At 51.5% G+C, this 11,771-nt stretch overlaps 1 long non-coding RNA gene across 1 annotated transcript in view; it reads left to right on the forward strand.

The window, feature by feature from the left end:
* LOC135323245 (uncharacterized) overlaps positions 1 to 5,398 on the forward strand; it is a 20,940-nt gene extending 15,542 nt beyond the window's left edge. Inside the window, exon 3 of the long non-coding RNA XR_010384561.1 lies at positions 4,746 to 5,398. This is a non-coding gene — a long non-coding RNA (uncharacterized LOC135323245). The remainder of the gene's footprint in view (positions 1 to 4,745) is intronic.
* Positions 5,399 to 11,771: the final 6,373 nt, after the last annotated feature.

Here is an 11,771-nt window from a genome sequence, read left to right on the forward strand (position 1 = left end):
TTAACTTTGGTCTTGGGGGTGGGGCTTCTATGCAGTTGTGATCAGAGAGCAGCTGGGGCTGCGGTCATCAGAAGGCCCCACTGGGCTCCTCTATGTGGTCTCTCTCTCCAGCAGAACGGCCCCAGCTTCTGAAGCTGCAGCTCCCAACTCCAAGAGCAGGTAGAGATGTCCAGTCCTTCCAAGAGTTGGGTGTGGATTTGGCTCAACAGTGGAGAAGCGGACTCCACCTCTCAGGGGGGCAGTGATGTGTACATGCGAGGGCAGGAATTGATGGCTGCCATCTTTGAGACAAGCTACCACCCAGAACAAGGGGCAGTCCCCACTACGCCGGCCTCTGAGCTGCACAGCTTAGAAGCACTGTTGCTATGACCACAGGGGTACCTGGCTTTGGTGGAACCTCGGGACAGGAAGAAGCCCCTCAAAACAAAAGCTACAGGGCAGCCTTAGTCCCCAAGCCCCCCTTACCCCCCATCACCTAGGTGCTGCTGGCTTGTCCTGGGCAGCAGGAATCCTGGTAGAGCCCGGGCCCTGGGGTACCAAGGTCAGAGTCACAGCATCGAGGCTGCTTCGTGGCCACCACCCAGCCTGGCCTCACTCCCACGCCCTGACCACAGCTCTGACCTAGCAGTGAATGGCTTTGTGGGAGTGGTTGCTGATTGTCTGCTGGACGGCTGAGCAGGCGCAAGCCCCGAGGTGGGGGTGGGGAGGGCGGCTTGAAGTGGGAGAGGGAAGCTGACCCAACAATCTGTTTGTTGAATTAGCTACCTCTCTTTAATAAAGAACTTGTCACCGCCCTCTTTCTTTGTAGGTCTCAGTTACAGGGGAGATGGAGCCTTGGCCGGTCAGCCTTGCTCCTCCTCTTTATTTCCCGACCTCATTCCTGACTCTTAGCAGAGTCTTCCCTTAAAATTTACATTACCCTCCTCAGATTTCCAAACCAATCCTGGGCCCCCAGCTGATTTCTCCCTTCCAGCATCCTCTCCCTGTCTGTTCTCTCATCCAGCTCACGTCGTCGTTGGGGCCCTTGGAGTGTGCCAGGCACCTGGGACACCAGGAACTACCTTCGAAAGTTCACACGTGGTGTGTTAATTTCTTGTGGCTGTCGTAACAAATTATCACAAACTGGGGGGCTTCAAAGAACAGAAATGTATTCTCTCACAGTTCTGGAGGCCAGGAGTCAGAAATCAAGGTGTTAGCAGGGCCACACTTTTCCTGAAGGCTCTAGAGAAGGATCCTTACAGGCCTCTCCCAGCTTCTGGAGGCTGCCAGCAACCCTTGGCTTGTAGACCCATCACTCCAGTCTTGGCCTCCATCTTCTTATCGCTGTCTTCCCTAAGTCTCCGTGTTTCCTTTTCTGATTTTTACTGGGACACTCTCATTCGATTTAGGGCCCATCCTAATCCAGTCTGAACCCATCTCAATCCTGACCTTAATTATATCTGCAAAGACCCTATTTCCAAATAAAATCATAACCTGAGGTTCTGGGTAGATGGGAATTTTGGGGAGACACCATTCAACCCAGTACACAGGGCATTAGGGATGTTCACCCAGCCACCCCTAAAGAGTCTTTCCACTCAGGACAGTCAGCTCCCCTGGGAAAGACTGGCAGGTGTACAAGAGGCAGACTCAAGGGAAACGGCCCTCTTCCTCCCTGGAATGTAAAAATGCAGCTGTTCCAATGGGGCTGCTTCTCTGCCCCCTTGTCTGCAGAGGTTCCCAAGCTCCCTTGCCCACTCCCATCCTTTTCTTCTTGTATATCCACTCTCATGCTTCCCTTTCGACTCTGGGTATCTCTGTGTGCCCTGGGGCAAGTTATTGCTTCTCTGAGCCTTGGTTTCCTCACCTGCAACATGGAGATAATAAAAGCCACCTCATAGGGTTGCTATGAGGATTAACTAAGATTTAACCTAGCAGTTCTCAGCATAAGTCTGAGCCATGGAAGGTGCCCAGTAAATAAACTAACAGCCACAGGTATGGCCCTTTCCCAAATGGTTAGGTGTCGGGGTAAATTCTCGGAGCCTGGGGGCAGAAGGTAAATTCCAGAGAAGTGAGAACCACTGTAATTTGAGGTCAGCTGTTAAAGTGACCTGCTGTGCACAGCTTGCAGCTGGCTGGAGGGGCCTGGGCTCCCTCCCATCCCCGCCTCTCTCTCCCTTCTTGGGGGTCATCCTGGGGACCTGCAGGATGTGACAGTGGGTGGGGTGGTTTGGCCATTGCATAATCAGAGCAGCGTGTATTTACTAAATTCTCTGGTTTTCAAAAATTTGTGTTGTAATAAAAATTTTTGATGTGCTATTTCAATTTTCAGTAGCAAATAAATGCGTGTGTAGATGATCTTATTCAAAGTTGAGACATTAAAAAGAAATGTTAGGAACAACACTGGTCTCCTTATGTTGTCCCTTTTCTTGCTCCTGGGTCTCCCGGCTTCTCCATGGACTGCACCCCCCCGGCTGCTTTCCCAGACCTGGGAGGGGCTGTGAGCAAGGGAGGGTTTGTCCTGGGCAGGCTCCAGCCACACGGGGAAATTAGCACCCACACCCACATGCAAGGAGCTTCGAACAGCAAATAAACAGGTACAAATGCACATGGCCCCATTCCCCCTCGCTGTCTCGGAAGGTGTGGCAGCCCCTGGCTGTGCGCTGGGGCACTGAATACAGTTGGCCCAGGCTGGCCTCAGTGCCTGCTGAGCCGTCAGCATGACCAGAACCCTCAGCTGCAAGCTGGTTTCTTGGGACGATGGCCCCGGCGCCAGCCCGCTTACTCTGGTGGGCTGCTGCCCCAGCGATTGATTTTTTAAAACGTACTCTGTGCTGACTCCATTCTCTTCTGTAGCATCCCTCCCTCTGGCACCACAGCTCCTGCCTGTAAGCTGATCTGGCCAGACAGTCGGGGAGAAACTTATGTCCCTTACCTGGGGGCTCAGAGGGAGGAGAGAAAAGCCATACTCACAGCCAAGTGGAGCCACGCTACGTCTCCCTGGAACCCTGGTCCGCATCCCACCTGATCTCATTGGCATCCTCAGAATAAAAGTGCCCACAGCTGGACCATGCGACTCACACACAGGCACAGAGAGTAGCTAGCAACTTAGCAGGGCTGGAAACTTCTTGAAGACCTCAAAACATGTTTTTATGTTAACATATTTGGTCATTGTGAACATTGACAATTTTTTTTTTGTTTTAAATCACAAAAGGAATTCATACTTGTTAAAAATTTTGAAACAAGATCAGAGTTGTTCCCCAAGATGAGCAATGTCCCCCTGGGCCCCTCCCTTCCCCACTTCCCCCATTCCATTCCCTGGAGAAGCCAGTTTGGGCTGCAGCTTTCCAGACATTTTCTGCACTTGATCATTTGAGTCTTGCAACAATTCCACGAGATGGGCAGGTCAGATAGCGTAGTTGCCAGTTCACAGGGGGGCAAAATGGGGCCCCAGGTCTAGCAGCAAGAGCAGGGGACCCGGGAGGAGAGGGACCACGAAGGACCGAAGGACCACGAGGTCTCCAGTCCCAGGAAGGAGGCCCTGGAGAGAGAGGGTGCTCCCAACTCCCAGTGCTGGCGGGACCAGTGGGACCAGCAAACCCACTCCCACGCCAACTCTGTGCTTAGCTTTGGTGTTGAGCCCCAGCCTCGTCTGTCCTAGAAACCAGAGAATTAGACGGCAGTATATCCAGACCTGACAATCACAGAACAAGACAACGTGAGTTTTAACTCCAACTTTAGAAGAAACTACATGGCAAGTTATTTGACCTGATGAAAAACATGTTTGCAGTGGACAAGTAATATCTTGCAGGTGAAGTCAGAAGTGTTGTGACCCTGGGGGGAGGAGGGATAAATTGGGAGTTTGAGATTAATGGATACACAATTCTCTATATGAAACAGATAAACAACAAGGTCCTACTGTAGAGCACAGGGAACTATATTCAATATCATGTAATAAACTATAATGGAAAAGAATCTGAAAAAGAATATATATATATATATATATATATATATATATATATATAACCAAATCAATTTGCTGTACACCAGAAACTAACAGAACATTGTAAATCAACTCTACTTCAGTACAAATAAATAAATAAATAAAAGATACGCTATCTGTTAAAAAAAATGTTGTGACCATTTAGCTGTCAAAGAAAATGAATACAACTTGGTCTTGCAGCCTAGTGGGGAGCATTCATTAGTCTGTGAACCTTTTTATAAACACTTTACTCCATAGTGAGTAGAAGAAAGCAAATTTGCATTCTCCATATTTCTTAGGCAAAATACAGTCTGTTCTTCCAGGAAGCAGGTGATTGGCTGCTTTTGAGTTTTCTATGAAATCAGCATTTCTCCCTCCCTTAGAACCTACTCAAGGTCTGATCTGGGTGTCACAGTCCTACCCAGAACAAAGAGAGTTGGGATTGAGGTTGTACACTGTATTCCATTTCTATGACATTCTCAGGAAGACAACCTACAGTGATGGAGAATGCATCAGTGGTTGCCAGGCAACCAGGGGTGGGGAAAGGGTGTGGGTCCCCAAGGGGAAGCTCGAAGGAGGGTTTTAGGGCGGTAGAACTGTTCTGTGTCCTGATTGCAGGGATGGCTACACAAATCTAAGCACCAAAAAAAAAAAAAAAAGATAAAAATAAAAAAAGGTAACTGTTGGTTTTACCATATGTTAACTGAAAAACAAAGTTAGAAGAAGAAAGGGGAGACTGAATGAGGAAAGAAATGGGTTCTTCTTGTCAACAGTTTCTTTCTTTAAGGGCTGTTATCTGTCCCCTTCCACCACATGAGGACACAGCCAGAAAGCAACTGCTATGAAGCAGGAGGAGGACATGACCATGCTGGTGCCTTGATCTTGGCCTTCCCAGCCTTCAGAACTGCTGGAATCCAGGCGTTGTGCTGAATTCCCTCCTCTGACCACCAAGCCATGGGTTCTGTCCACCCAGAAGAAAGAACACCTTTGCCTTCACATACAGTATATAGCCGCTCTGCCTCCTTTACGATACTGTCTTTTCCTAATTGGTCTTTCTAGAGGGGGTACCCCACCTTTTTCCCCTACAAAGCTACCTTCCATTTGCCCAAGATCTTGCTTGAAGGAGACCCCCGTTTTGAGGGGGAGGGTTAATTAGGTTTGTTTGTTTGATTATTATTTTTTAATGGAGATAGTGGGGATTGAACCCAGGACAACGTGCATGCTAAGCACGTGCTCTACCACTGAGCTATACCCCCCCAGGACCCCACCACCACATTTAATATTTGCTAAAAGTCACTTTAGGCTGTAAAACTGTAGAATGTGCACGAAGTCACAGAGATAGCCCTGCAGTAAGTCAGCTTCAACCCTGCAGATGAGGATTAAGGTTCTTAGAGAGTGGCAGTGGGGCAGATGGAGCGTACCTGGTTCCCTGAAGGGAAGCCCGGCAGAGATGACCTCCCACCTCCAGACCACTGTATGACAGAGAAATAAACTGTTATCTTGTTTTTGTTTTGTTTTGTTTTTTTTTTTTAAAGATGATCTCTGGCTAAAAGTTTAGCGGTCCAACCTATTCAGTGGGGAAAGAGAGAAAAATGTGTCATTCCTTCACCTTTCCCCCTCCATCTCCTGTTTCTGGTTGATTGTAATTTCCAAAGGACAGAAATTGTGAATACTTGTGCAGGGATAGGTGCTTGGGGATGAGAAGAGGAGCGCCTTTCCTTTCTCTGCCAGCTGGGCTGGCCGGGGTCTCCGGAGACCATCAGCTCTTCTCCCTCCAGGCCGCTGAGACTCAGCTGAGGAGAAAGAAGGACAAGACAGAGCGGGAGCAAGAGAAAAGGAAGAGAAAAGACCCTTAGAAAGAACGCCAGCGCTGGAGTGAATGCAAAACACTTCTCTTTTCCATTTGTGCAAGATTCCTAAGCAGTAGGCAGCCCACAGCGAGGCCTCTCGGAGGACTAAGCCGGGCATGTTGGAACTTCTGGGCTCCAGTTTTCTTGGCACTCGGTCCGTTTAATCCTCACCATAACCCTCTGACGTGGGTAGTATTGTTCCTGCTTTGCAGGTCAAGGAACTGAGATTCAGCCCAACAAGCAACATCCCCAAAGTCACCCAGGTAGGACACAGAGGACCCAGGATTTGACACGGTCCTCTGACGTCAGAGCTGGTGCTGAACCACTGTGCGCTGTGGCTTAGAGCAAGTTCAAGGTGGAAATTAGGGCAGCAGTGACCCAAGACCCCGGGACTCTCCAGCCACGGGGTGATGTAGAAAGGCAAGAGAGGGGAAGCCAGAAACCTGGAAGCAAGTCCTGGTTTGACCACTTGCTGTGTGACTTCTGAGAAATCACTTCACCTCTCTGAGCCTCCATTTCTTCTGTAAGGAATATAAGACAGATGACCTCTCCTTTCCCCAACCTCATGCTGTCCCGGAACCAGTAGTTGAGAAGCAAGCCATTTCATTCTATTACAGAGGCGGGGAGCACGTATTTTAAACTGCATTTTCTTTTTCGATAGGTAACATGCTCACACGGTTCAAAAGTTTTAAGTTACAAAAAGGTACGCCTGCGTCCGGAGCCCGCTCTTCCTTCCAAGATGACCACATTCTGTCTATAGAATGTGTATCTCTCTAAATAAACTTCCTCACTTGGCAGGGTGCGTCCCAGGGACTCACCGAGACCTAGGACATGACCACCCTCTCTTCTGCCCCATTTTCCTGCAACAGAATCAGTCCTCTATGGAGGGCACCTCCAGTCTCTTGTCATTCTTATAAAAACTGCCACCTGTTATCTCACAAACGTGCAGGCACAGCTAGACGCTCCTTTCTAGAAGTGAGACTGATGGGTCAGAGAATTTCTGCATTTAGTAGAGATGGCCAAGTGGCCCTCCGTGGTGGCTGTATGGTTTACAGTCCTGCTAGCAAAGCAGGAGAGAGCCTGTCCCCAGCCTTGCCAACTCAGTGCATGGTCAAACCATTGCTGGTTGCCAATCTGCTCGGTGCAAAATGGGAGCTGGGTGTAGTTTTCATTTGATTTCTCTTATTCTAAGGGAGGTTGAGCACCTTTTCTGCATCCCACTCTGTGGTTAGCCTCAGCACCTCTCCCTACACAGCTTTAGTCCGTGGCCTTGCCTGCTACCCCTTCTTCAAGATCACGGACCAGATTTGTTTTCTGTCTGCCAGCTTCTTGCTGAGTCATACTGAAGAAGGAAAGGGCAGGTTATTTCTGCCCCGGGAGTCATCCGAGCCACCAGTCCTGGGAAGACCTCGGTCTCTGGCATTCCCTGGGGGCACCCAGCACCCGTGTACTGGATCATTGCACCTGTCAAACTCGGGCCCCCTGGTCCCCCTAGGAGAGATGGGGCTTGCAGGTCAGAATCAGGTTAGACATGCTTGCAAACTCAACATGGAAAGGACCCAGCTTATAATGTCTTAGAAATTTATTTCGGAGAGGGGACATTTGGAAGGAGATAATGAGTGAAGTCCTAAGTTGTTAAGTGACAGAATGAGATGAAACAAGCTGAGTATAGTGAAGGAGGGATTTAAGTGGTTGGAAAGGACTTTGGGCAGAAGGGGTGGTAAGCCACAGAGAAGGAATTGGGGACATTTGGGGAAAGATTCTCATTTGAAATCTCTAAATGCATCTCGCATGACACGCACCCACCCCTGGCTCCTGAGCTCATCACCACCGCAGGCTGAGTGCTAAGAGCTCCCTGAGATTGGACGTAAGGGCGCCCCCTTGACTGCACACAGAGGATTCAGGGATCTTGCGTGACCACCTACAAGTATGGGGAGGCCCCATGACCCTCGCGGTCCCTCTCCGAGTGGGTTCTGGGCAACTGTGGGGCAGCCCAGCTTGGGTGGTTGTCGTTTAACCTCGAGGCCATCTTGCTCACAGACTGGAAAAGCCAGAAGGAGCCAGTGGCTGGATTCTGGGGCCCTGGGGAGTCTGCCACTGTTATTTCCAGACTCAAATCAGAAGCAAATTTGCACTGGAAACTGCTGAGGCAGAGGCATCCTGCGGCCCTCTGAGGCACAGAGCTGCTGTGGAAGTTTATGACCTCCAGGGCATCTCGACCCCATACGGGAGCTGGGCTACAGCATCTACGAGCTACAAAAGAGCCCGGGCCCGGTGGGCCAGTTCTAGGCCGCACGACTGTCCACAGTCCAGCCTGTCCTCTCAGCTGGGGCTGGGGATCCGGAACCAGACTCCAGATCTGGAGGCTGGGGTGGGACTCTCTTGTATTTTGGGCTCCACTATGGTCCATTCCAAGGCTCCCTGCGCTGCTGCGTCAGACAGAGGATGAACGCTGGCTCTTTATGCCAGCCAAGAACAGAGACTGCCGCCGGCGGAGGAGTGGGCATCCCCAGGCAGCGGGCAGGGTGGGGCCGTCTTTCTGCAGGGAGCTTCTCAGAAACTTCTCAACGCCACCTCACAAAGCAGTTTTCAAGAACTGCAGCTACAGCTGCGCTCCTCCCCCACGCCCTGGCCTCCCTGGGGGAAAAGTACAAAAACTTGAGGTTGTCCCTGAGGCCACCACGAAAAGCTTAATTGCTTTCTGAGAGAGTTGTCATCTCCTTCTGGTGTCCTCCCCCCTCTCCATTACTGCTCCACCTCTTCCCCCATCACTGGAAGCTCTCGCTTAGAGAGTTAGGGCTGAAGATGTGGGCCCCCTGGCTTCATCCCAAAGTAATCAGGAGCCCAGGGGCTGAAGAGCAGCTCACTTCTCCAAATGTATTGCTGCGCCACCTTTGCTGAAAAAAAAGAACCCTATGTTTTGGAGGAATAAATGTGCATTTTTCTGTGAGCCAGGCACTCACTGACAGCGGATGGATGGTGGCCCAGACCAGCTGAGTCAGCCGGACTTTGGAGCAAGCAGACAGTGTGAACCGGGGCAGGGATGGGAGCCAGCCAAGGGGAGTGAAATACAGGGCTATTTGGAGGTTTTCATTCCGGGAGTTGAGTCAGCACCTTGTGCAACATGATTCAGGTTGAGGGCCAAGTAGAAGGATGTGTATCATAAAAGGTAGGCTAAAAAGCAGTTTCAAATAGACCCCCAAATGTGTAATGGTTGAAATGTCTTAGAAATTTATTTCTTACTCATAACGCACCAAGGCAGGCATTCTTGATTGGCCAGTGGCTTTCCTCCATCTGGTGATCCAGGCTTTCTCCATCTCGGGGGGACTCTGCCATTCCCCAGGGTCCCATTGTCATCTGCATCCAGCTGGCAGAAGAGGAAGGGACGTATGGGGAGAGGCCCACCTGCTTCTTACCACCTTGGCTCGGAAGTGGTGCCTATCACTTCTGCTCACATTCTATTGGTGGACACTCATCACATGGTCATACCTAGCTGCAAAGGCAGCTGGGAAATGTAGTCTCAGCTCCTTAGTGACAACTCTATACTGTGAAAGGGGAAGCAGGGATTTTGATGGACCAGGGAACCATCTCTGCCTCAGGATGAAGCACATCATTTAGGTCACGGGACTGAGAGAGAGAGCAATTCATTCTAAGTTTTAAGGAAGAAAAGCCTGGGTCCTGAACTAGGGAGTCCTAGATAACTTGCTGGAAGAGATTTTGCTTTTGTCAAGGACTGAAAGATCCAATAGGTTCAGAGACGAGCAGAAATACAAGAAAAGTTAGCAGAGAAGCAAACATATAAGAAATGTGGCTGATTAGGTCTGAGAAGCTGTGCTCTTCACCCTCAACTGGTCTGTCGTGAAATAGTTTGTGCTCAAACTTCCCAGCCCAATGAGGGGAGCTTGGGCCTTCGACCGAGGCTTCATGGACAAGGATGTGGATGCTTCTCTGTGGAGGAGGGGCCCAGCTGGGGTGCAGGATGAGGCTGCAACCCCAAGGTTAGGGCTGGAATCAGAATCAGGTCTTTTCCTTCTCACCTGGGTTGGCATGCATGATCTGGAACCTTCACGTGGAGGCACCTGTGTTAGCTGAGTAACAAGTCACCACAAGCTTAGAGATTTAACAAACACCATTTATTAGCTCCCAGTTTTGGAGGTCAGAGGTCTGGGGTAGGCTTGACTGGGTCTCTGTTTAGGGTCTGAAGGCCAAGCTCAAGGAGTTGGCCAGGCTGAGCTCTTACTGGAGGTTCTGGGGAAGAATTTGCTCCCATGTTTATTTAAGTTGTAGGCAGAAGGAGACTCAACACTGCACAGAGCACTGTGCCCCCGAGAGCGAGAAATCTGGGCCCTGTGTCCGGAGCTTACTCACTAACAACCCGGACCTGCCTCTCCACACCCTCAACCCCTGCACTTAGGTCTCATGCCCTGAAGAGAGCCCGGAGTTCTCCAGTCTCCCCAGCCTCCTGTCTCCCTGCTCTCTCACACCCCTGTTAGGAAAGGGCAGGCCTGGACACAATGAATTCAGGACTTGGCAGCTCCCCTGGCATTCTCTGGCCCGCCTCCTGGCCACCCAGATGGTGCCCAGCCCGGAGAGGCAACTCCTCGTTTGTCCCTGTGGATGGTCTGTCAGCGGGAGAGAGGAGTGAGGAGGGCCTGCTCACTGGGCCTCCTGCGTCCCCCTCCCAGCCTGGACTCACTTACCTCCTCATCTTTGCCTCTTGCCTGCCAGCGGGCTCCCTGCTTCCTTGCGGATCTGCCCTTAACGTGCTCCCAGAACTTTCTGTAACATGTTTTTAGCTCCTTTCAATGCCGTTCCTTGTAGCAAGGCCAGGTGGGGAGCCCCCCCCCCACCCCTGCCCCCAGCTGGGGCCTTCTCCCCTTCAGCTAGTCAGAAATGTAGGTGTCTGCAGTGAAAACCACGAAAAATATTTTCCTAGCTGCAGGCCTCCCCGCTGGGGCCCTTCAGTGCAGAAGGACCCTTTGTGCAGCCACCTCCTTCTTCCCGCCCGGGAGCTGGCATCTTAGCCCCACCTCAGATTCGACCTTGGTCTCCCCTCCTGTTGGCGAGTTTCAGGGCCAGAGGACTTGAAGAGGCCCCTGTCCCAGCAAACGGCTTAATCCAGAGCTCCCACCGGAAAGCCATCTGCTGGGCCGGCAGCCCTTCCCTTCCCCCGGGGCCCCACGGAGGGCAGCCAGCCGCATGGCGGGGTTCTCCGCTGGCAGCCAGGGGTGCGGGTGGTAGAAGTCCAGGCAGCCCCCCAAGTCCACGGGGCCCAGAGGCTGACTGCAGAGCTGCTGGACAGATTAGCAAAGCAAAGGCACTGAGGTGGGTGTGCAAGCCTGGGCTGTCGGCCCTCCTCAGAACTGCAAAACTAAAAGGAAACTCTTTGACTGGCCAGACTGTCTGTGATCATTTGTGGACTTGGTATGTATTTAAAGGATGATAGCGGCCATTTGTCCGGCACTGGGTAGGTGCTGGAAAGCTGACAGCTTGGCTAGAGCATGCTTTGGGGGAGGGGTTGCAGGGAGAGATGGGGCCCAGAGGCTGGGAGCCAGGACCCGAAGGGCTGGCCGTGTGGAGGATGCAGAACTTCACCCCGGGGCCAATAGGAAGCCACCAGAGGGCTTTGTGCAGTGACTTTATGCAGAGTCAGGGCTGCCTCTAGAAAGATGACCCTGGCTGCAGAGAGAGGAAGGGACGAGCCTGGAGGAGAGAGGCAGGGCGACCCACTGCTGGAAGCCAGGAGAGGTGACAGAGGCCTGGGGACCGAGGCTCCCTCCCCTCCATCAGCACTGACATCCCCGACACTGTGCTGAACACTCTGTGCCCTATGCTGAATCTGATTTGGCGCCAAGCAGCTCTGTCACCGAAGGAGAGGTTTAGCTCCCAAGCCCTGTTTCTTTTTGCATTTTCTCATCCTGTCTCCTCTCAGCCCCTCTGGCTGCTAAACAGGTTCCTACTCC

This window comes from Camelus dromedarius, chromosome 16 (assembly GCF_036321535.1).
Source record: "Camelus dromedarius isolate mCamDro1 chromosome 16, mCamDro1.pat, whole genome shotgun sequence".
Classification (NCBI taxonomy): Eukaryota; Metazoa; Chordata; class Mammalia; order Artiodactyla; family Camelidae; genus Camelus; species Camelus dromedarius.